The sequence below is a fragment of the Papaver somniferum genome, chromosome 7 (genome assembly GCF_003573695.1).
Source record: "Papaver somniferum cultivar HN1 chromosome 7, ASM357369v1, whole genome shotgun sequence".
Taxonomy (NCBI): Eukaryota; Viridiplantae; Streptophyta; class Magnoliopsida; order Ranunculales; family Papaveraceae; genus Papaver; species Papaver somniferum.
Genome location: NC_039364.1, coordinates 199,646,796 through 199,673,478, shown reverse-complemented (window position 1 = coordinate 199,673,478; position 26,683 = coordinate 199,646,796). Strand labels below are relative to the sequence as shown.

Genomic DNA, 26,683 nt, shown 5'->3' with positions numbered 1-26,683 from the left:
CCTCCGTCGTCCCAGTGTTGGGTTTTAGCTCATCATAGTAAAAATGCTCTCAAAATAATTATTTATTGCTCAAAAAGTGGTTTACAAATGATGAAAAGGTGTAAAACAATTGAACAGAAAAATCGCAACAGAAATAACTGTTGCAAAGGCGCTGTTCAGCTGTTACAAGAAGAACGATAAATTGTAACTGCTGTTGTACGACGAACTACGACCCTCGGGCGTGCGTCTTAGACACTTTTGAAGAACGACGGTCTTTGGCTGCATGTTCTTCGTGTTCTTCATCTTCATCAATGGCAGCAGCAGCAGCAGAGAGAAATAATGGTTCTCGATTCTGCAGCGTTCCTTCTCTCCTCCCAACTCTCGACAGCCGTTCTATGACATCCCAGAAGCATTTATATAGTCACAGCACCTCCAAATCTCCGCCATCAATTCGAATAATCTTCCACTAATGAGTTTTATTCTCGGAAAATATTATCTACCAGAGTAACGTAATTATTTCCTTCTTTACCTTGTTCACGCGTCTGCGTGGTGTTGACATTCTACCATCATGTTTATTACGCGTCTCTGATGAAGTATTGCACGTTGTATACACACGAAATCATTCCAAAGATAGCTAAAAATCCCGAGAATATCTTCCATGTGACGTGCTTTCCCTGTTTTTCTTCTCTCGGATTAACTATCCAATTTGGATTGAAACCAACACCCGCATGACGACTGTTAAGTCCAAATAAACCTTTCCGAAGAATTACAGCGATTTAATCTCGCTAAAACACTTCCAAATCACGAACCAAAAATCTGCCAGAGAATAACTTTCTTTTCCCGCCAAAAATTGATTTTGAATTTTGAGAAGATGACCTCCCCCTATCATGTATAGGTGTCCGAATAGCAGATGCCTTGGGTGACCTGGGGGTGCCCCTTAGTAATTAGGTTACCCCTTATCCTGAAGCGAGAGTCCGAATAACACTTGTCCTCCGGGTACCAAAATCAACTTTTCGAGCCGAATTTTCCAAAAATATTTATTTCCAAAAAAATACCTACAAATACATAAAATAACAAAATTAGTACAAAATCGAGTGCCAATAATATATAGTATTGAGATCAAATTAGACACAAAAATGTGTCTATCAGATTCCACAATCGAATTTTATTTGCTTGTTAGTGTACTGATTGTGGAATTGTCTCTTCAGATTCCATTTCATAATCAGTTTTTATATATGTATCACCTAAACCGATTGTTTATGTTTGACATTCCTGGGTGTTTTGTTGTTGAGAATCGGATTACATATGTTTAATTATGTACCGATTGTTAACTTGATTTTTTTTTTTAGATATGGACTTCAGCCACTTAGCATTTTACTTTAGATATCTCACCCATAGGACATTCACATGGCACCACAACCCATGCCAAAAAGAAGCCTATACAAGTTTGCATACATACGTGAGACCCGTCTGGAGAAAGCACTCGCACTGGTAGACAAGCTTGCACTGGAAGGGCTCCATGAGGTCATCAGGTTTGCGAGGAGAATGCGGGATTTGATTTCAGATGAGAGGGACTGTCACAAACATTTGGAAGCTATGTTTGAAGAAATGGATGAATATCTGATGCAAAAGTTGCTACTCTTAATGTTGGTGCTGGTGCTGGTGATGTTGTTGCTGCTGCAAATGATCCTGGTGTTGCTGCTCTTGATGCTGGTGCTCCATGATTTATAAGTTTACGTTTTTAAGTTTAACTTTTAGGTATTAAAAGTTTTAGGTTTTAAGACTTGGTTGTTTAAGTTTTTAACACTCTTTTGGAATGGTTAAGGTTTATATTTTGGATGATCCTGGTTTGAGATTAATGCATTTAAATTTTTAATTCTAATCTTATGTGTATTAAACAAGTTTATGCATGCTCAATAATTTTGTTACCCAAACACATGCCAGCAATCAAGTTACTCGATATGTCAACAAAAAACTGATTGTCAAGGTCAAAAGGGAATCGGTTTATGTGTGGGGTTAGTTTAATCTGATTCTTCATGCCTTAGAAATATTGTTTTTTCTGTATGTTTTTCAAGCTATAATCGGATCACATGTGCATTTATTATAAACCATTAGTGTTAGTGAAAATTCAATTTTTTTACATGTCTTTAATCGGTTTATGTTAGTCACAATAAAGGCCGATTCTTGGTGGCATAAAAACATAATCGGATTTTATGGACCTTCAAGAAGACCGATTGTTCCAAATTATTTCACTTTTTTCAAAAAAATAAATAAACATCCGTTGGGGCCTTTCTCTCTATATAGAGAGCTCATCCTTGGACCCCATTCGCCCCAAAATTGCTTATTCTTTCCCTCTCACTCCATACATCCACAAAACAATCCACACCTATATACATATAGTCTCCAAAGATCATATCGTAATCTACTCTTTCTATCTCTCCCAATACCTCTACATACAACAATGGCATCATTTGATTCAAACGAAGATTTATCCGTCACCAAAGTATGGTATGCCGAAACTCGAATTAAAAATCAGTCATCCGTAAGGGTAGATGCCGAAACCTTTTGGAAAAAGGTACATAACAAATATTGAAGTGTTCAACAAATCCATGCTAGGCACCAAGTCATCGAAAGTGTGATACTTGCTTATTTATCTATCCAACATCGGATTTTGAATGCTAGCCACTTTAGCTTGTCCATTGAACAATTTGTAAGTATTTTTGTGGTTTATTTTACGTATTGTGTTTTTGTAGTATGAAGTCGTGAAAGCGCCTACTTGGAGGAAAACGGGGAAGCATTCACATGCGATACAAGCTATCACTTCATGGTATCCAAAATTACGGAGTATGCCCCGGACTTTATGGTTGGTGAATCAGACTCGGATTCCTCCGACGAAGATTGATGGTTTTAGAAGTTTTTGCGTAGGTTTTGTGGATAGACCTCTATGTAAACCCTCACGAGACTATAACTCGTCCACTAGGGTCACCTGAGGGTTCAAAGGATTGATGCACGTGCTAAGTGCATACGTGATTCCTACAAAAAGGAGTAGATATGAAATGAATGAAGAAAAAGAATTCTTATGAAAAGGTCACAATCAGTTTATATATGACTCAAAAAAATCTGATTGTTAGAATCGGATTGTATCTATGCTTACTTAAACCGATTCCTTAAGTCTTCTATTAATTTCAAAAACACTACCCAGAATCAGTTTAAAAGTGCATGAACTTACACCGATTCTGGCTTGTGTTTCCGAAAAGAAAATCAAAAAATATCAGTTGTTTGATTCAAATGAGGATCAATTTACATTAGTTGATCTCACCACTAAATGATTAATTAACACCTAATATGATTAATTAATGCTAATTAACCAGGGGTAAATGGATAGTTAGATAATAGTTGGATAAGGGGTTGTGTGAAATTTATTGTTAACGACCTTTTTTGTCATCTAGTAACATGCCCCAAATAAGTGGACTAGGCCCCAAACTAGCCATGCTTAAATGGAGAACACAAAATTGTACATGTAGGTAGTCAAGTTTAGCCGTATTGAAACCCTTATATCAAAGGTTATGGATTTGATAGTCTTGTTCATACTGAAACATCTTATCAAGAAAGAGCAAATTTGATGCCACTATGGGTAGAGGAAAACTTCCTTTATCCGCCAAATCAATGAATTAATCATCTAACCAAAGGAGCAGTCAGAAGTCCCCATTATTCCGCATAATGGCATATTAAGAGTCTTATTAAAGAAAAAAAATACGGGGTGGTTGTTCCGTTCAACACTAACTTTTCTTTTCTTTATATATTTAAATTGGTTTGGTTTCTTCCGAAAACAACTTATATTCTATGAAACCTCATATAAGTGTTGCTGGGGATTCACCAGATCCTAATGTCTATTTAGTTGGTTAACGGGTGTTCCTAAAGGTACAATAAAATTCTAAGTTACCCTTCCACCAATTAAACCTAAACAATAAAGAAAAACCAACTCTTTAATTCTAATCATTAACAACAACCCAAAATCAATCATCATCAGCAACAATTCAAAATAAATCATCATCAAATAACCCTTCCATCAATCAAACCTAAAAAAGAAAAACAAACCCAATTTCCTAATTCTAATCGAAAACCCAAAATAAATCTATTGCAAATGAGATCAAAATATGTTATATTTTCTCAATCATGTTCGAAAAAAATCGATTTCAGAACCAGGTACTGTTAGAGCATTGCTCGGTTGACCCCACGAGTTTTGCTATCTCAAGCTTGTTATCAATGTTAGGTGATCAAAACTATATCTTGATTTCTAGTCTACTAAGTCAAGTTTCGAATAGGTTAGAATTGTAGTTGAGTAGATCATCCTTGAAGACTGAAGACCGATGAAGACATTTGGAGAACTTCTGTATCAGGTATGTGAATATTAGTTCTATGAATTAGCAATTGGATGTTCAAAGGTCCTTAACAATATTAGTTCTATGAATTAATTTGTGGATCAATAGAAAATTGCCCACTCAAATAACTATATCACTTGGGAATGTTTCAAACATCAAAAGAGAGAAATATGAACTTATTGGAATTTCTACTCAGGGTAGGTTGTGATTAAATATTTTCTGTGTGGTTGTAGTAATGAGGTTCAAACTCTCGGACTTGTGAAGGATTATAGAAAATAAATATATATACAAATATTGACAAATTGGTAGAGAGGTACTGGGACTAATGATTCGGCCAATTTTCATAACATAGGGCTCAATGATTTATTCTCAACAATAATCGCTCAAAACATAAATTATATGGACTCTTATTTTGCCAAAGTAGATTTTCAAAACATTGATTGTAAGTCCTAAGCATGATGTATCAAAGCACCTAAGCCAAGCATACATCATCAAATTAAATAACAACCAATTAATTCAAATCATATTTCAATTTTAAATTAATGCAAAAGTCTTAAAAAGAATTAATGAAATTACCCCAAGTATGAAGTTTGGCCTCCTCCATCGTCCCAGTGTTGGGTTTTAGCTCATCATAGTAAAAATGCTCTCAAAATAATTATTTATTGCTCAAAAAGTTGTTTACAAATGATAAAAATGAGTAAAACAATTGAACAGAAAAATCGCAATAGAAATAACTGTTGCAAAGGCGTTGTTCAGCTGTTACAAAAAGAACGATAAATGTTAATTGCTGTTGTACGAAGAACTACGACCCACGCTAGACACTGTTGATAAACGACTGCTTCTGCGAGTGCGTTCTTCGTGTTCTTCATCTTCATCAATGGCAGCAGCAGCAGCAGAGAGAAATCATGGTTCTCGATCTGCAGCGTTCCTTCTCTCCTCCCAACTCTCGACAGTCTTCTCTGAATCTCGTAACCTCTTTATATAGCCAACAGGGGATGAAAATATCTCGTCATAACTCTGAATCCTCTCGGTTGAATGCAAGAATATTTTCTCCTTACTCTCACAGGAATCACCGAGATTTCCTTGTATATATTCTAAACGTAGAATCCAACGTCGCAGTGAATATATTCTCAAATAACTTCCATATATCCGAACCAATCACCAGAGATATTCCCGGTCCCTGTTGTGAACAAATTCTCGAGAATATCTCCCAGAATATTCACGTATACCCTGTTTAGCTCTTGATCGTCTTATCCAGACAATTTGGATCCATTCCAAGACCCTTTCCTTGCCTGATGAGGGCTAAGAAACAAGCCCAAGAGAAATCATAGCTTTAATCTCTTCATGGATAGCCCAAAATCTCGATTCTTAACTGTCAGACGTGAAACACTTCTTTCCCGCCAAATTTTTCATTCAAATTTTGGGAGGAAAACTGATCTCCCCCTAATCCAGTTCTGGTGTCCCTTTAGCAATTTGGGGATGAAATAGTAATTTTTCTGGGTTCCTCCGGGATATTTCTGGGACGTTTCCGGTGAATTTCTGGGTGCCTCCGGTACATTTCTCCGGGGGTGTAAAACACTGCTTTTTGAGCCCATTTCGCCGCAAGGGCTTATTTCTCTAAAAATACCTACAAAGACATAAAATCACACAATAAATATAAAATCGAGCACTAACAATGGATACAATTGAGACATATTAGACACAAAAATGTGTCTATCAAATACCCCCAAACTTATTATTTGCTAGTCCTCGAGCAAAAATTATTCTTGAAAAGTGACCGAGTTAATCTCGGGTGGGTTTATCAGAGGTGTACCCACAAAAACCAATACTCCAGACCCTAACTATCTACGCAGAACCTTGGAAAGCACTAAAGAACCTCCTTGGTTGGCATACAATTATTGACTCTAAGAGGAAGAACCCTGATGCGAAATTCCAATTGTTGTACACGAGTTTGCACTCAAGCATACTAAAATTCATATAAATGACAGATCTCTACTAAGATAGTTTCACGATGGACATCATACTCGGAGTCAGACTAATCACATGAAAAGATTAAGAAGATGGAAAAAGAAAAATGTAGATGGTTGAAAAGTGAACGGTGTTTCCCATATCTGTCTGAAGGCCTCTGCCAAGGTGAACCTAACCTAAATGACTGAGATACCGGTCTGACTAATATTAACACACTGGCATATACAAGGGAACCAGTGGTCAATAACTTAAATCTAGATCAACAAACTGGCAAATACAAGGGAACCAGCAGTTGACTACACATAACAATAACCATTTTTTTTTTTTTTTTTAAACTTAACGGCATGAATAGATCTTTTGGATCCAAGCGCATGCTTCTTGTCAGCAGATTACACGATAGTTCCCACGGGTCCTGCATTCCACGCTTGCTTAGGCGACGGAAACAGGGAGAACACACGCATATTGCTATCCAAGTGTAAATACTTATTCCGATTGGTCTAACTGGTCCGGTCTTTCTTTCTTTTTTTTTTTTTTTTTTGGGTAACTTAGTCACTCTATTTCACCCTAGCAAAGGTAACAACTTGAATCGTGTGCCCCACCAAATCACTTGAAACAAAAGAAAACTAAAAATAGAAAGTGAAAAGGACTCGACGAGATATGACGAAACTATCATGTTATTTCTAACACCTGAGCTCTGTGCTTTTATGAATAGACTCTATAGATGTTTCCATCTAGTCAGATTGGTTCCTCAGCTCCTAAAACAAAAATGTTTCCATCCACTTAGATTGGTTAGTGCTATCCTTAATAGGCGTAAATTTCTAGGCTCTGGAGTTTATTTATTGCAACTAAAAAGTTTCTCCCATACCCTCAAACTTAAATCTAACATTGTCCTTAATGTTCTAAAGATGAAACTAAAAGCATGAACAAGGAGAAACTGTTACCATTTGAAGCGAAAGAGTTAAGGAAAGATATTACCGTGTTGCATGAGATTGGGTTACCTCCCAAGAAGTGCTAAGTTTAAAGTCTTCAGCCAGACATAGGAAAGGTTTAGTCAACTCGAACCGTATAACAGTAGCCGGAATAACTGTGGGTCTTTAAAACCAAAAAGAGCTGACAAAAGGAAACTACAATAACCCAAGAAAGTGAACAAGAATAACATGCCCTTATCTAGTTTCCTGATTAAGATATTTATATCTAATTGTGGTTCAGGTTCAGGTTCAGGTTCTATGAAAGGGTCTAAATAAAATATTTTCCTCGGATGCATTTCCTCATAGGTTGGATCCAAATTATTAGGTCCTAGAGTCTGGAAAAACTCAAATAAGAACTTGGAATCACAAAGTAATAACCTAAATAATTGCGGATCCTCTAAGTCAATCAGATATGACTTACATAATTGACTACAGTAGAGTGGTGGTCATTCTTAAGATAATGTGTCGACCCTAATATCCTAAAGTGATTAGGTTTAGTCTCAAAACTTAATAACCGACACATCTTAAAATCAAAAGTTCCCACAATTGGTTGAAAAGTTTTTGGTGGGAAAACAAAGTCAATCTTGGTATCATAGCCTGGGTTAACCACATCAACCAGAGGATGGGTTTCTAACAACTGAGCTTCTTTCTGGACATCATTAGGTTCGGGAAAACGTGTATGAAGATAATCTTGTAAGATGGTTGAGGCACAAATGTCAAGTCCTACAGGAGGGTACTTTCTAAGAGTTAAAGCACACGGAGAATGATAATCACCCCCAAACTTAGAGTTTTCTGTGTCTCTAGAAAGACTAGTCACAACTTCCCTAATTTCTAGGTCATCAGATTCCTGGAAATGGTCAATAGATTCTTCTAAGTTGGGTTCATCCTCACTCATTTCTACGAGTTTATCATCTTCTAAGACTAGTGTTTCTAAATCGCTAGATTCTAAAACAGTATTCTCAGGGTAAACTCTTTCCTCTAAACCATCATCACAATCATATAAAGGATTATCAGAGAAAGGCTCATAAACTAAGGTTTTAATCATAGTTACCTCCTCCGATTCACTGATAGGCACATCAAATAATGGATTATCCAACATACTGCAGGCTAAAGGATCATGAACTACATCGTCTAAAACGGTGGTATCTCTAATCAAATCCACATCCTTTTGAATAGGTGAATAATCATAAAAATTATTTGGATTTGAACTAGAAATAATATAATCACTATACAACTCAATTGGATTACTAGACTCCTGATCACTATGCCTACATATTTCAGATTCTTCATTACTGCTATCCTCATCATCATAGTACGAAAATGATTGAACCTTATCTAAATAAGTAGTGTATTTTATTCTAACCTCGTCCTCTAAATTAGGCAAATATTCACTATTTACATCAAGGGTAAAATTGGAAGCACTATTTTGGAAATTTAGATCTTTTAGAGAAGTTCTATTCTGGGTCTCTAACAAAAGCTTTTGGGCCGACTCACACGAATTCCTGACGTAATCTAGGAAATCAGGTAAAGAAAGTTCACTCATTGCATTATTTTCGTCCATAACTAAGTTATTCATTTCAGCGAACTTACGTGTTGTCTCAGCTAACTTACGTGTCGACTCAAGTAAAGAGGAATTAGCAGTTTTTCTCGTATGACTGATGGTTGTGAGGATAGTGATTGGGCTCACCATGGTATGAACCATAACCTTGAAGAGTTTGGCGTTCCCAACCACTATTCCCACCATGGTAATGAAACTGATGATGTCCATATTCAAATTCGGGTCGATATTCATTGTATTGGCTTCTATCATACCAGCTCGACATTCTTAATTGCAAGGGAATTCTACACAATCACAAACAAGGCCGACTCGACTCCACCAAAACAAACCTAAAGATTTCTAGCAAACAAAAAGCATGATGGCTCCACTTAGATTGTTTCTAGACCAGCTTCTATCTTTCGAAAGGGAATTCGTTGCAGTTTGAGCAAACCCCTCTGGAATCAATCCGAGTCAAAGTAAGTTGAATTGAGGCGAGGGAAGCTCAGTGGAGCTTTGATACCCAAGGCCTCACCGCTATCACAAGGCGGCGCAGTCACGCATTCAACTCACAGAAACCATCATGAACTTTGGAGTGTGCTTAAAGAGCAACCAATATTTTTCGAACGAGTTTCCTATTAAGCTCGTTACCCTATCGGTCTCGTTCTATTCCAAATTTTAAAGCTTAGGTTCGCGTTCGGTTTCGTTTTCCTAAGGCGGGCAAGAAGAGCGGTGATGAAATCCGAACCCTTATCTTGTTTAGGCCAGGCCTTGCCCTTTACTAGGAAAAAAAACAGTCCTCGTCCTCAAACAATATCACCTTAAGGCAGACAGTAACCCGCTTGCAGGAGATTCGCGGGTGTTTCGATTGGACTTACCTCCCGTACCAGACGGGCGATGAACCGTTGTCGTCGACTCGGGCCACGACTCCTATGCCGTGTGCGAACCCGAGGGGCCGAGACGATATAGTAATCGTCGTCCTTCCCTGCACACAGTTTATATAATAATTTTTTTTTTAATAATAATACCCTTCCGTAGGGTTAAAAAAAAATAAAGTCCAATTTTTAAAGTCCAAAGTCCAAAATAAATAAATAAATAAAAATTACAGTTTTCCTCACACACTCTAAAAAAAAAATTAAAAATTAAATCCTAAAATTGTCCTTTTTTTTCTTCTCTTTTCGCTTTTCGCTTTAAGCTTTTTCCTCTCCAAGTCCTTAGTGCTCCACTTCGAACCTGTAAATCAAAGACAAAAAGACAAAGTAAAAAGGAACAAATAAAAAAAAAAAAAAATAAACCTAAAAATTCTACCTAAGCACAAATCCGCGTCGGCGGCGCCATTTTGATTAAATTTTCTGTGGTTGTAGTAATGAGGTTCAAACTCTCGGACTTGTGAAGGATTATAGAAAATAAATATATATACAAATATTGACAAATTGGTAGAGAGGTACTGGGACTAATGATTCGGCCAATTTCATAACATAAGGGTTAATGATTTATTCTCAACAATAATAGCTCAAAACATATATGGACTCTTATTTTGCCAAAGTCGATTCTCAAAACATTGGTTGTAAGTCCTAAGCATGATGTATCAAAACACCTAAGCCAAGCATACATCATCAAATTAAATAACAACCAATTAATTCAAATCATATTTCAATTTTAAATTAATGCAAAAGTCTTAAAAAGAATTAATGAAATTACCCCAAGTATGAAGTTTGGCCTCCTCCGTCGTCCCAGTGTTGGGTTTTAGCTCATCATAGTAAAAATGCTCTCAAAATAATTATTTATTGCTCAAAAAGTTGTTTACAAATGATAAAAATGAGTAAAACAATTGAACAGAAAAATCGCAACAGAAATAACTGTTGCAAAGGCGCTGTTCAGCTGTTACAAAAAGAACGATAAATGTTAACTGCTGTTGTACGAAGAACTACGACCCACGCGTAGACACTGTTGATAAACGACTGCTTCTGCGAGTCGTTCTTCGTGTTCTTCATCTTCATCAATGGCAGCACAGCAGCAGAGAGAAATCATGGTTCTCGATCTGCAGCGTTTCTTCTCTCCTCCCAACTCTCGACAGTCTTCTCTGAGTCTCGTAACCTCTTTATATAGCCAACAGGGGATGAAAATATCTCGTCATAACTCTGAATCCTCTCGGTTGAATGCAAGAATATTTTCTCTTTACTCTCACAGGAATCACCGAGATTTCCTTGTATATATTCTAAACATAGAATCCAACGTCGCAGTGAATATATTCTCAAATAACTTCCATATATCCGAACCAATCACCAGAGATATTCCCGGTCCCTGTTGTGAACAAATTCTCGAGAATATCTCCCAGAATATTCACGTATACCCTGTTTAGCTCTTGATCGTCTTATCCAGACAATTTGGATCCATTCCAAGACCCTTTCCTCGCCTGATGAGGGCTAAGAAACAAGCCCAAGAGAAATCATAGCTTTAATCTCTTCATGGATAGCCCAAAATCTCGATTCTTAACTGTCAGACGTGAAACACTTCTTTCCCGCCAAATTTTTCATTCAAATTTTGGGAGGAAAACTGATCTCCCCCTAATCCAGTTCTGGTGTCCCTTTAGCAATTTGGGGCTGAAATAGTAATTTTTCTGGGTTCCTCCGGGATATTTCTGGGACGTTTCCGGTGAATTTCTGGGTGCCTCCGGTACATTTCTCCGGGGGTGTAAAACACTGCTTTTTGAGCCCATTTCGCCGCAAGGGCTTATTTCTCTAAAAATACCTACAAAGACATAAAATCACACAATAAATATAAAATCGAGCACTAACAATGCATACAATTGAGACATATTAGACACAAAAATGTGTCTATCAGGTTGGCGAACTCAGTTTGCAAACCATAGATATCTGAGATATAGAATTACAAGAAGGTTGGCGAACCAGTTCGCAAACCACAAGTTCAGTCGGGAACAGTTCACGAACCCAGTAGGTGAACTGTGGTGAATTGGATTTTATAAGCTGGATTAATTGGCTACCAGTTGGCGAACCCGGTTCACGAACCGAGGTCAACTGAGTTTCATAATCTAGTAGCAGTTGCTCAAAGACTTATTATTTTAATATGTTTAGCATTGTTAGAATTTTTCTTAAACACTTTTAAGACTTCATTGATTTATTAAACACTTATGTGTTTGAATCATGATTAATTTCTTAGGTGTTTAAATGAACATAAAGTAACTTTTAGTTCTTTGGCCAACTTGCCAAACCAAATAGTCATTATACACGGTTCAGTAACCGAACCTATGTGTATAGTCTTTTGTTGTAGTTTGAAGACCTATTTTGTTTGCTTGATTCTCAAGTTATCTTAGCTTCAATTCTAAGCTAACCTGGGTCTTTGAAAACTATAAATACAACATCTTTGTGAACTGGGAAAATTAATCCCAAAAACTTTGTGTCCTAGTTGATTATAGAGTCGCATCTATTGACCTTTTACGTCTACGACTAAAAAGACTTTGCTTGGGGATTCGTGAAGCCAAGTCCGACTATGTTTACCTTGATAGTTCAAGAATCCTGATCTTTCTTTTATGTTATCGAGGTTTTTCGTAATATTTTTCAGGCAAGATAGATAGTAATCACAAAATTTTATTTGTCTCAGACTTTGTGATTCCTCAAGATAATCTAAAGACTGATCTTAGTTGATCTTTCAATGATTGTTCTTGAGAGATGGTTAATAATCTAGGATGCTCTTCGGGATTCGTAAGTTCCGGATTTGTAAGGTTTGCTAGCTTGTTATTGCAAACAGATTTCCACACCTTGATCATTGATTCAAACGGATGTCAAACAGGCTTATCTGTTAGAGGCAGACTGGTATCAAGAGTCTTCACTTCGGATCAAGCAAATCTTAGGTTGTAAAGGATGTCAGCTAAGGGAATCAAGTGCGTAGAACCCTGCGATGTTCAAGAGACGTAAGGAGCGCGACTGTACTGAATCGCTTGGAGGGTGGATTCGGTCTCAACTACATTACAGTCTGAAGTATGGTAGTAGGCTAGTGTTTGTAGCGTCTTAATACAGTATGGTGTTCAATCTGGATGAGGTCCCGGGATTTTTCTGTTATTGTGGTTTCCTCGTTAACAAAATTTGTGGTATATTATGTTTTTCCTTTTCCACATTATATTGTTTATCTTTATAATTGGATTTACACAGGTTTGTGCGTATTCAATCTAAGTGGATACGTCCGTTTAGTTGTAATCGATTACGAGACTAGTTTCTTGTAGAATTCGTATCTTGAAATATGGATACAAGTTTAATCACTTGGAAGAATTCCGATTGCATTTCTAGATACGACTATATTGATCTTGGATATTATTTTTTGAGATCGTCCAAGTACGCTGCTTATCAATCATCTTCACGGACCTTGTGTCTATATACATATTGATTGAGTAGAGGTTGAGATATTAACTTTATATATTTTTTTCAAGGATCATTAAGTTGGTCTACTTGCAGTTGTGTTAAGTTTTGTCTATACAGGTTACCGAATGAAAAAGTTTGGTGTATTTGGTATCCCCTGCGTTTTGAATTGGTATCAGAGCAGGAAAACATTGTTGACCTAATAAGTATGTGTTTATATTCGATCAGACATGTATTTATGTATAATATAAATACACCAACCGGTTTTGATTATGCCAAGTGTCTATAGATTACCTCGAAGGACAACTCCTTATGGTGATTTTTTCTTCATCTTTATGGTGATTTTATCTCCAATTCCAAGATGACTATTTCTAGGAATTTTGGTTGGTATGTGGTTTGTTATTTTGTATTTTTCAAGAACATCAATGATCCAACTCGGCGGCACTGCGATTTCACCTTCAATCGAAAAGATTTAGGGCATCCCAGTTCATCCCAAACAATGGTTAGAGCAAATTACTTCTAAATTTCAAAAGCATCTCTTTTTGAAGAAGACAACTATCTTAAATGGTCGGATTTTATTCTTGTTTATACCATCCTTCCTCCGCCTTACATATATTGGATACTATTGTAGTTCATTGATCTTTCTCTTCGCGATTTCGTAATTTGTATCTTTACTAGGTATCAACCCGTGCCGTAACGGCATGGGCAAGGATATGTGTTTCAAATGTATCCATCGATTAATACATGTCGTAATTGTCTAAGGAGAATCGAACTGATCGATACATGTCTAAATGTTTTGAGGAGTTGGTTAATAAACATGTCTTTATCCTCGAATCTTTTAAAATTGTGTATGTAAGTCATACAACCCTTTGGGACAAACATAGTTAATTGTTAGAATAAATCCTATGGGCAGTAGAACATTACTTCGTTTACTACTTCAAAAAAATATCATCAAAGGTCATTCACCAAACTTGTAACAAAACTAAAAACACCTAAAATTACTTTAAAATCAATTAGATTAACCTTGCAAAATCTGTTAGCATTAGAATTTAATTTTTCTCTTTGATATAAATTGTTGGGTTCCCAATTTACATAGATTTGTGTTTATTCATTTTCCTAAAATTTATAATAATATTTAATTTTTGATCCATTTCTTTTCTTGTCTCTTTACCTATTATCATGAACTATTTCTCAAGCATGCATAATTACACGAAGTTGGGGAGAAATGACAAAAACAGAAATCATGGCAAAAAAGGGGAATAAAGAGAGATTTGAGAAACTAAATCGATTACAATTAATTCACGCGTAGCCTTGCATAAAGTAGAGGAGAAATAATGACAAAAACAGAAACCATGACAAAAAAAAGGAATAAAGAGAGATGTGAGAAACTGAACCGATTAAAATTAATTCGTGCATAGCCTTGTGTTTGGTCTTTTTTTATAGGTTTCATTTTTCTAATTGCCCCCGACCAGGCAAATCTAAAAATCACAACATCTTCTTTTTTGGAAAAATACGACCTTTAAAAATTGTTTTAATTTTAAAAAGTAATAAAAAAGGTAATTTGAAAACTAAAATCAAATTAAACAAAACAAAGAAAAATTAACCAAGGGTGACTAAATAATTTACCTATCTTATGACACCTTTCTCACCCTACTACCATTACTTCTTCCACCACCACATTATCGTCACCACTCCACCAGTCTCACCAATACCCACCACTGATCCTCCATCACCGCACACCATCACATCCACTTTTTATTTTCTTCAGAAAATAGGAGAAATCCTCAAGCAATATATTGAATTGAATGACTCTCAGAACTTTGAGGATCATTTGTTGTTACAAGATTTATGCAGTTCCTAATATATAGGTGATGTAGAATAGTTTCCTAATATGAGGACCATCACAGCCACCATTAGTGATTAATTTAACTATTTTAGGACCCCTTTTCTCACCCTACTACCATTACTTCTTCCACCACCACATTATCGTCACCACTCTACCAGTCTCATCAACACCCGCCACCATTATCTCCACCACTGCCCACCATCACAACCACCATTAATGCTTAGTGATGTGGTTAAGATCAAATAAATTTATTATGTATCAACAAAACTATATTCATTTGATTAATTAAAGAAACATTTTTTATGAAATATCAATTGAGCATTTATTATTAAACTTTAATTAAACTTGATCATTTATATCGGTAGATTTATGTTCTGCATGTATAAATTTGGTCGTTCTTTATCTAGCCTAACTTGTCCAAACTTTTTTTTGTATTCTGGAAATATAATCAATTTTATTTTAATACTAAAAACCGTGATTTATCTATCGAGTACTATAAATAGTTGGGATCCCATTTGGGTGATTAAGCGGTCATGATCATATTGTCTTATATGATTTAGTATCCTCCTCAAAATATTTATGTTTTGTCCTTACCAGTTGTGCTAAAAAAAGCCAACTACATCTATCACAATACAATATTTCCCGTTTTGTCAAGACACAAAATTATTATTGTCCACTACTATTCACTAACATCCACTACCATACGTAAAAATCATCCACACCTTTTTTTTTTCCACCACCAGTAATGTTACCACCTCCACCACTCACAAATACCCGCCAATGTTTCCACCACACACTGCTTCTTTCACTACTACCATTAAAAATTATTAATATAATTTTTAATAGCCGGGGTCACGTAGTACAGTGGTAAAGTCATTGGGCAATGATACCAATTATCTGAGTTCGAAACTTGCCAGCACCAAATTCTTTACAGATCAATATATATATATATATATATTAAAAACTTATTTATTAATAAAAATATGTATTTATTAGATTCATTAAATGAACATTTATCATGAAAAATTAATTAATCATTCATCGTGAGCAATTAATAGGACACTAATTAATAAAGCATTTATAATGGCTAGTTGAAAAAACCACGGTCGTAGATTTATCCCTCCTAGACAAATCTCGGCCGCTCTTTATCTAGCCTAACTTAGCCAACCTTTGTTTTATATTCTAGATTTGTATTTGTATTTGTATTTTAATTTTCTTATTTTACGATGTTCTTGATTATTTTGTAAACATCCATATAACCTCTATTTTTCCATGAAATAAAATGTTACATGATATCACAAAAAAAAAAACATAAATTTTATAATTATTTTTGAGAAATCCTATTAATAAGTTTGGATAGTATAAGAATCCATTGTGGGTCAAAGTAGCTTTCTCTATATGAATGCGACTAAGCTCGGACCTATCGAAGGTTCAAACTCAAAATTTTCTATAACTATCCACATTTTGTGAAGACAAAATAAAAAATATTATATAACTTAAAATATCTAAATTTGCGCGGAACATGTTGTAAAAAGAAATCAAAAAAATGCTTAAACATTACGTCAGATTTTCGGATGCGCCAAGTTGGACGATGATATTATTTCACGTTGTACAAACAGCTGTGTTCGAGTTGGCTCCAAACTTAGGTAGAGTATCAACATAACTGTTGCCTTCTTTGTAAACATGAGAAACGACGAACTGTATGGACGAAATAAAAAAGTCTTGGTTTCACCACTGGCTGCTGGGGGATATGATGGGAATAAATATTTGAATTACAAAAAAAAAACGGTTCTTGGTCACTCGGAAGGCTGAATGTGACATACAAATACCTCAAGGTTCATTATTGGCTTACATCGTCTATACGAAAGGTAACATAAAGATTCACAATCCTTATGTACTAAATATTAATTTTATTGTGGGAATAAAAAATACTTGCAAAGGGGATGCAAAGTTCTTAAGATGCAAGATGCACTCTCTTTTGTATCAAACGAATTGGATAAGTTTGTCCCTCACATAACTCAAGTCGCTATTGTTCAAAGTTTAGGAAACGAATTATTGTCATGATAGTTCAAATGTTTCCTATCAACGAACAAAAAAAGTTATCTCATAACCGCTCGAATAATAAAAAGAGAGATAACTCTGTAGATGCGAAGAAAAAATATGATGTTTCAAATTGGAGAAAGGTTGTTTCACAAGGTATCCACAAAGGCAATCGTCCTAATGGTATGAAGGAGAAAGAAGTTATTGAAAAACCCATCTATAAGTAGTTCCTAAAGTCTACGATACAAAACCAAAGAGAAACCAAAAGTCAATCACAAAGATGACACTCAAATGATAAATGATGGTAACAATGTTTATGAGAGTCTTCTTGAAAGACAAAGATCTCAAGTTTCCTAAAGTTCCTTGTACCAATGTATGTGATCAAAAGTCAAGGAAGAAAAACAACAAACCAAGCAATAAGTCAAGATTGATGATGGTTCCACCTCGGTCTTATTTTTGGATTAACCTTCTTATGATTTTTGACATATGAACATAGTTGATTTCATATCAAATCCTTGTGGTTGCTATATATAGATCATAAGAAAGTTGTGATGATTTAACTCATGTGTGAAGTCACATATATACTAATGTCAATTTGTGTTCTATAGGTTGTGTATTTGGTATACATATGAGTTTCAGCTTTTTATTTTGTGGCAGGTAATAGCTAAGCTATTTCAACCTTTCTTTGATATAGGTTGTCTTCTTGTTATTCTTTTATTTTGCAGGGAATAACAATGGGGGTAGAGTTCTATGATGAACTGGTGCATAAATGTTATATATTTGTGGGGTGTCTGCTTGCGGAAATCGAGGTAAGAATTATTTTGATAATCTCTTTGCTGATAAGTAACTAGATCGATTCTGATCTTAGTTTGACTTATCGAAGTGAGGTAATGATTAATTCTGTCAATTGTTTTCCTAATACGAAACTAGCTATCTAACCTAGTTAGGATTATCGAAATGAGGTACAATTATTTTTATAACTGGATCCTGATAAATAACTAAGTTAATTCTGATCTTAGTTGGACTTATCGAAATAGGAAAAATTACCTCGGGTAAGTGTTCCTTGGTAAGAGTCTAAGCTAATTACTTCAGTGATTTTGGTTTAGAGTTGCTTATCAAAAGTGGTATGTTAGATCTTTTTTGCCTAACTATTATGGGTTGCATCGAATTTTTTTATGAACTTGAGGATCCTTTCGAAATACGTGTCGTATTCTTTGTCATTTTCGGATAAAAATGAGGAGAAATATATGGATTATACGGTGATTTACAATCACTGAGAAGAGATATATATATATATATATATATATATATATATATATATATTTAAAAGTATATATCTAAACATAAAAGAGAAGAGCATTGATATAAGGATCATGTTGTGGAGTATTACATACTACAAAAATGAATAACAAAGATGTTTGGTAGGGGGAGTAAAGTTTTTTGCTATTCAAATGCTTGTTATTGAACGCAATCAAGCGTATGAAGATTGAGTTAAGAGATTGTTATGTAATTTAATGTGTTGTCCTTTAATTTTTATATTCTACAAATGTAAAGAGTTTTGACACTAAAATTAATAAATTGATAGATTGTTAGAGCATTATTAGGACCAAACGGTCTGCATCTCAGGGGATAACCTACAAGACTGGGTTGACGATGCATTTTTGGACTTGAAATCGCTTTTGTGAATCAAATTTTGGGACTTACCCGTTCCACAGAGGTTTCATGCACTCCAGGAGGTCCCAGGTTAGAGTCTCTAATAGTGCAATATTACAGAGTTTGACATGGAAGGTAGAGTTAGCTTGCCCCCCTTGCGACATAACGACAGCCTCCTATCCGCTTCGGCTCCCTTGGCGTGGCTCCTCATGAGGCTCGTTGGTAGGCTAGCACGACAACCTTTTAACTAACGTAGTAGTACGTTGTGGGAGCTTAGCTTGTTAGGCTTCCAACTAGTTAATGTAATAATACTCTTTATCCAAATAAATACAATAATAATGAAAGAAAAATACGGAGAATGTACTCAGACCCGCCTATATCATGGTCTATAATTGGGAAGATGGTAAGGATGTCTGCATGGATGTGACGGGTGTTTCACCTTTCACAAGTGCTAGTAAATGTAACATTGCTCCAGGACATGCCATTGCTGCAGCTATCACACGCAAGAATAAAAAATATTTGGACGAATGCACTTTGCATGGTTATGGGTTCGGTGTTTTGGCATTTTCTACTTTGGGTGAGCTCGGAGTAGATACTATATCCTTTCTAAAAAGATTGAGGAATTGTATGGCTAGGCATGATGCCAACTTCAAGTTAGGAAACTCTCTTTTTTATAGACTAGGCATTGTTATTCAAAAAGGTGTTGCCGCTCAGCTTGTTGGTAGGCTGCCCACCATTCCCTGTAATCATGGTTTTTAAAATCGTGCGTGTCACGCTTCGGAGCGTACGCTTCACTTCAAATTTCAGCATTTCCCTCCGAAGCATTCAAGTGAAGCGCATCTTTCATGAAGTGTACGCTTCACGCTTCAGAGCGTACACTTCGCTTCAAATTTCAGCATTTCGCTCCGAAGCGGTCATGTGAAGCGCACCTTTCACCTAATTTTTAAAGCTTTTAAAAGAAAAATATGAATGTTTTAAGGGGGAACTGAATACCTCACCTCCCAAATTAAAGATTTTAAAAGGAAAAATATGAATGTTTTAAGGGGGAATTGAACAACCCACCTCCCACTCGTCTGGAGTAGGTTGGACTGGTGTACACACGCTTTGTTTTTGATAAAAGTTGTACTTATATAATATTTATATAGATATTATCTTCTTAATAAATTTATAATTACTACTTACGACTAATTTATTTATAAGAAATCATCTGCTTCAAACATCAACCATGAAGCGACGCTTCACGCTTCGACATACGCATCACTTCCTAAATATGAAAAACGCTTCACGCTCCGCTTCACGCTTTCAATACCTTGCCTGTAATCTTGACCTTGTTCTTTAATAATATACCCTCGGGGTGCGTTTTTTTTATTTACAAAAAAAATAAAACTAGACATAAAAACCCAAGGTGACCAAACTTGTGGTACAAAAAATCCAACCATATTATTTTTAATAAATAAAAACCATTTGATTAAAAAGTGGCACAAAAACCCCATGTCAAATAATAATGAGTAAATTTAGTTTTTATTATTTTTAAAAAATCCAAACATACCCTTTTTATCTTCATTTCTTCTTCTTCTTCTCTCTTTTCTTTTTTCTGCCGCCTCATTCTCCCCACCACCAGCAGCAACAAATAGCTCCGCGAAAACCAGAAGCAACACCTCCGTTACCACCATCAGCAACACCTTTGTCTCCTCCGTCTCCTCCATAAACAGATCCGTCTTTTTTTCTTCTATTTTTATGTTCAGATCTATCACCTCCTCTTCGTTCCGCACCACCACCAAATCGGCGACCATTTCCAAGACCACCATCACCTCCTCCTTAACTTCTTTAGGGTTTATTTATTCCTCCGTCAACACCATATCACTGTAGAACTTAGGGTTCCAAATCACTTGAAATAGAAGAAGAAAAAGAGGAATTGGATGTCAGTAAAATAACAACAAATCAACATATTGTTTGGAGAATTGGGAATCTGGTGCTCATATCTTCGTCCATTGATTCACTTCTTCAATAGTGGTTGTACAACCACAAACCATGACTTCAATCTGGTACTAATTTCCCACTTGATTTCATACGAGTTGTTGAATTATAATTTTATATGAGTTTCTGTTGAATCCATTTGATTTTTTATTTTGAAATTGAGATGAAATTTTGGTTATCTTTGTTTAATCTGTCATTGGGTTTATATTTTTATGATGGTTTGGACCCGGTTTTGGTTTCTTTTTGGGTTGAACTGATTTTACATTCCAATGAATTGTAGATCTGAATTTGAAGTCATGATTGTTTCAGTTTGATTGATTTGTTGTGTTTAATGATAATTTTGGCTCAAGCACTTACAAGAGATGATGTTTGGAATGTAAATATATACGCCAACACAATAGTTCTATGAAAGTGTTGGAAAAGGCAAATTAAAACACTCATGAGTAAATTTTTGATGACACCAATTTCGGTTTCATCTAATTTTGGTGAAAGCGATTTTAGTTTCATGTAATTTTATTTTAACTTTTATCGGTGAAACTAACTTTGTTTCATTTTTTTCATCTGCATCAAAAATATATTCCTTTGTCATTGTCGTGTGTAGCTTAATCAAAAGACTCATAAGTGATTTAGGTATAAATGAGAATCCGTTTACATAATGTTTTTTTCCTTCTAATTCGCGATCTTGGTTGTACAAAATTTATCTTTTTACATGTAATGGTTGAATACGTTGTATGAGGAAGCAAGTCAAGTTGCTAACGACTTTGTCCGAAATATAAGAACAGTGGCTTCCTTTAGGTGATGGCTTTGGATAAAAAGAAATGTGAAAGTCCAGTTTAAGCTGGTATAAGGCTTGGACAAATTTGTGGGATTGCATTTGATTAATGAGAGCTCGATTTGTGGAGCTTGGAAGGATTTAATTTTTTTAAAGGGTTCCCTATATAGATCTCAAAACCGTTCACTGAGATATTATTTATTATATAAAGTTCTTGGAACTATTAAGAATGATACACATTTATTTAGTTATTCATTTCCACAGTTTGTGTTTCACATGAGAAGTTTATAATTGAAGTGGACCTAATATTTTCACATTCTTTCTGTTTGGATTGTTGAGTACTTACATATCAAGTGGTACTACAGGGCTGCAGGTTTCTTTCCACAAACAACAATGAATTGCCCAAGAAGCTTAATTGTTATACAACGTTTTCATAGAAACCTGGAAAAAAAGGTATCATCTGGACTACCTTTGAATTCTTCATAATATATTTAATATCTTTCTTTTTCTTATTTATTTTTGGTACAACCTATTTTGTCAATGAAACCAGCATTGTTAGCAAATTTATGGGATTGTTCTCATTGAAACTCAATTGTTTGTTGCTTTCATTTCGTCAATTTTGTGTCAAGCAATACTGGTCGGTTTACTTTTTGTAGACGAAACCAATTATTGTTGGTACTATGATTTATGATGAAACAAGTTTTGGTGAAACCGTTTTTGGTTTCGTCTAATGTTGTTTTATATTCTTGGACGAAACCATTGTTGTTGGTGATAAAATAATTTTGCATTTGAACAAGTTTTGGTTCCAAGATAGAATAAAATGAAATATATACACCATCACAATAGATATATTGTGTTGCAAAAGGAAAATTAAAACACTCAAGAGTAAATTTATGATGAAACATATTTCGGTTTCATCTATTTTTAGTGAAACCGATGTTGGTTTCATCTAACTTTGTTTTAACTTTTATTGGTGAAACCAACTTTGTTGGTAATAAATATTTTTCTATTGAATCAAGAATTGGTTTCATCTGAATTTGTTTTATACACCATCACAATTTGATTTTTGCCTAGTTTATTTTGGTTTGGTTTCATCATTGAAGTTGTGTTGGTGAAATGACAATATGTGAAAAAATGATGAAACCTAATTAGGTTTCATCGTGTTTTTTTTCAGTTGTTGAATATTGATCTCTATGAAACCAATCTTCGATGGTGAGACACAGGTGGATTTTTTTTTTGTTGAAAGTAGTTTTAGTTGAGGAGGTAATGGTAGTGGTGGTTGTTGTGCTGGTGGTTGTGGCGGCGACGGTGGTGGTAGGTTTCATCTTATTGTGTTTCTTTTATGATGAAACCAAATTTTGGTTTCACCTGATTTTTGCCTAGTTATATTCTGCTTGACTTGAAAGTCGGCGTGTTTGGTTTCATCATTGAAGTTTGTGTTGGTGAAATGACAATATGTGGAAAAATGATGAAACCAATTTCGGTTTCATCTAGTTTTGGTGAAACCAATTTTGGTTTCATCATTTTTTCTGTTTGGTTTCATCATTTTTTTCTCATTTTGTTGAATATTGATCAATGAAATAATTGTTTGTGGTGGTGGCGGCTGGTTGGTGGTGGTGGTCGGTGGCGGCAGTGGTAGTTGGCGGCGGTGGTGGTTGGTCGTGGTGGCGGTCGGCGACGGCGATGGTGGTGATGGCGGCGGAGGTGGTGGTCGACGACATTGGTGGGCGGCGACAGTGGTGGTGGGCGACAATGATGGTGGTGGGGGCGGCGGTGGGCGGCGCCGGCGCCGAGCGGTGGTTGTTACGCGGCGGTGGTCAGTGGTGGTGCTGTTGCTGGTGGTTTGTTGTTGGTGGTGATAATATAATAAAATTTAAAGGTGGGATTGATTTTTGTTTTTGTTGGGATGATTTAAATACTAGAGGGGTAATATAAACAATTTATGTTAAATGGGGTTTTTGTAAACAATTTGTTTTGATGGAGGTTTTGTGCATGGATAGTGATACCTTTGGGGTTATAACTCGCGGCCCGCAAAAAAAAAAAAAAAAAAATAGAAAAATGAATCAAAACTAATCATAAAAACCCAAGGTGACCAAACATGTGGTACCAAAACCCTACTCAAATGTTGGGATCCATTAAAACTCCATCTTAAACAAAATTGATACAAAAACCCCAAATTTTTAAAAAATTATACAAAAACCCCAAATTTAAATGTTGGTTTCATCAAATTTTATTTTCGTTTCATCAAAATTTGATGAAACGAAAATAAAATTTGATGAAACCAATATTTAAATTTGGAGTTTTTGTGTTAAATTTGTTTTGGTGGGGTCTTTGTGTTACTTTTGTTTTGATGGGTTTTTTGTGGAAGGATGGTGACACCTCTGGGATTATAACTCGGCGGACCGAAAATGAATTAAAAAAAATCCTTTTTAAAGCATGAAAAATCAATAAATAAAATGAACAAATGACCAACATTTTGTATGAAGAAGATTGCTTATAAAAAGAAAAAAATTGTAGGATTCAAAAGAAAAAAAAATGTTTTATAGGAAAACGTGTTCCATCCGCCGTAGTTAGACCGTGTTAGTGAGGGAAGATCTTATAGAAAAGGGATTAACACCTGAATTGCAACAATTTCATTGTCTTGGATCTCTTTCGGTTTCAAACTCTAAAACAAACATTCAAAAATAATTTGTCTTCTCAGTGTCCTCTATGTTTTCTCTTAGCGATCAATCAGTTATTCGTCCTCCTTATTCACTCAGAATAACACCCAAACCAGTAGGACCTCTAACATATCATCATGTCTCTCTTCGTTTCCCTTACAATATCAACATCAAAAATACTTCGTTGAAACCGATGAATGCTAACAAGGAGGAGGTAAGGCAGTTTACCCCAACTGAGATCAAGGATAAAGTTGCCCCAATTCTTAAACCTCTTCTAACAGTAGAAGAAAAACCCTCCGGTGAAAAATCAATTCCCTTACCAAAATCGAAAACCCCCACTCCGAAAACCAGAAGCAGAGGCAAATTCAAAAAAAGACTCAGAACCAAAAGCAAATTTGGTCGCAAGGTGAGTAGTAATAAGTGATTGTTAGGTTTTTGAAGTAAATTATTCTTAGCTTAGGGTTTTGATGTTTATCTCTGCAGGGCATAAGGCTTAAATGTGTGAGAGTGTCTTCTGGTGGCGAGAAGGATGTATTCCCTCGACACGTCAATCTTCAGGGAACAGACAATTGGGTATACAATCTGTGATGGTAGGTACATTTCATAAATTTAAATTTTTCGAAACATCCTTCTCTATCTGTTCAAATTGTTTGCCTAATTGAAACTTAAACCCTATAGGAAGTTTGTAATGTTCTTTCATCAGGATGGATTTGTCAATGTATGGCACCACCAAACTTGTTAGGAAATGGCAACCAAGTAATGATTTGGAATCTGGTTCTTGTTCTGTACTAGGAGTAGTTAATTGTATATGCCAAAACATAACTTGTTCTGATTTTGCCATCTACTGTGATGTGGTCCTACCTCCGGATGATATTTCGATGGTCCATCCTAGTTTGTTTACATGTACTGAGGGATCATTCCAAAGACTTGCTGCATGTTTGGGCATGTGTGTGAACATGAAAATGTTCCGGTTTGCATATAGTTACAATTCTGAAAGCATTCACTGCATATGCTGATAATGGGTGAAATTGTTAAAGAGAAACCTAGAACTAAATTTTTGACGAAGTTGAGAATAAGTGTCAGCGTGCGTCAAAACAACACAAAAGCCAGTCTCCTACAAAAAGTTTGTTGATTAGATGATCTTATATATTACTGTACATTCAAGACACCGATGATTTTGAACTGTTAAAAATGTTTGGTTGACTCTGCCGCCACCAATGAAGCCTTGGCATTAATTTTTGTGTTTTGGTTCCATTCGAGCTGGTTTTTCTGTTCGTCTTTTAACTTGCCATCCTTTTTTTTCTGCTTTTGTACTACTAGGTTCTGAGAAAGTCTGAAGTGGAAAGGGGTGGTGAGGCCAATTATACCACTACAGATTGCTGATCTGCTTTCTAATCTGCTGCAACAGCTTATATCCGATTCCGTTAGCTACCCTATTTACATTACTTGTAAACAGATGTAATCACCGCTATCACTACTTACTTCCCACGTAGTTATTGTTTCTCGAGAGGAACTACGTCAGCTTAGCTATTAGTCAGTATAACTTTCCCACCTTTTGAAGATAACATATAGTAGAACATCCCCTCTTCCCTCCCACAATCAGTCACTCGGCTCACCTTCGGTGTTCCATGAAATCTTGACAACTGGGACAACTTAGTCTTTGAAATACAATGTAAATAATAATATTTTGTTATCGGTGATGCTTAGATCTGTCAGATTAGGCATTTCCCATGTATATTGTTTTGGTTGACAATTCTAAACTCTTAGGGGTAAATAACAACAAACTTTTGATTCTTGATGTATGTTTTCGTCGTTTCTACAGGTTCTTGTTGTCAATTTTGTTTCATGTTTTTGATTGATTCTCTAGGTATATTATGTGACTACATTCTCTGGTCCAGAGAAATTCATGTACTCCTTCTGTTTCTGTTTATGTTAGAGCAAGTTTTCTTTTGTTTATTAGGTTGGTATAGGAAAGCTGGGTCCGTTTTAATGTGTCTGTCAAGGTGAAGTTAAATAGCTTTATAGTCTTTTTTCTGTTTTAGTTTGACATTCATTGGATATCTTCACTCCATGAATATTTTAAGTTTTGTTATTTTTGAACCTTTATAAGCTGCTTATGATTTGCTGTAAATTACCATTTTCTTGCACTGAAATTTTCTTTTTGGTTTGAATCCTTGGTCTTAAGTTTAACATCCCATATCTTTGTGAAGGACAGGTAACATCCATATCATTCGGGTGTTTGTATTGCTGTAAAAATTGCGTCAGAATTTTCCAGTTTCTTAAGTATCATATTGACATTCTCTTGCAGGACCCGTGAATGCGACAACTGCATCTACATGTTGTCAGTCAAGATTACAATTCAACACATCTGAAAAACAAGAAACATTGGAATAGCCTTTCTTGTCGTCTCTGACTGAGGAAACAAAAGTCTAATATCACTAGAACTGCGATGTAGAAGTGCTCACCCAAACATCCCCTGTCCTAATTCCCATATCAGCCATTGCCGTGCATCTTTCCCTTTCAGTCTCCTC

General features: G+C 35.6%; 1 long non-coding RNA gene across 1 annotated transcript; it reads left to right on the top strand.

Moving 5' to 3' along the window:
• Positions 1–24,042: 24,042 nt before the first annotated feature.
• On the top strand, positions 24,043–25,945 carry LOC113299367. Its single transcript, XR_003334838.1, has 3 exons — positions 24,043–24,558; positions 24,636–24,742; positions 25,473–25,945. It is a non-coding gene; the product is annotated as an uncharacterized LOC113299367 (long non-coding RNA).
• Positions 25,946–26,683: the final 738 nt, after the last annotated feature.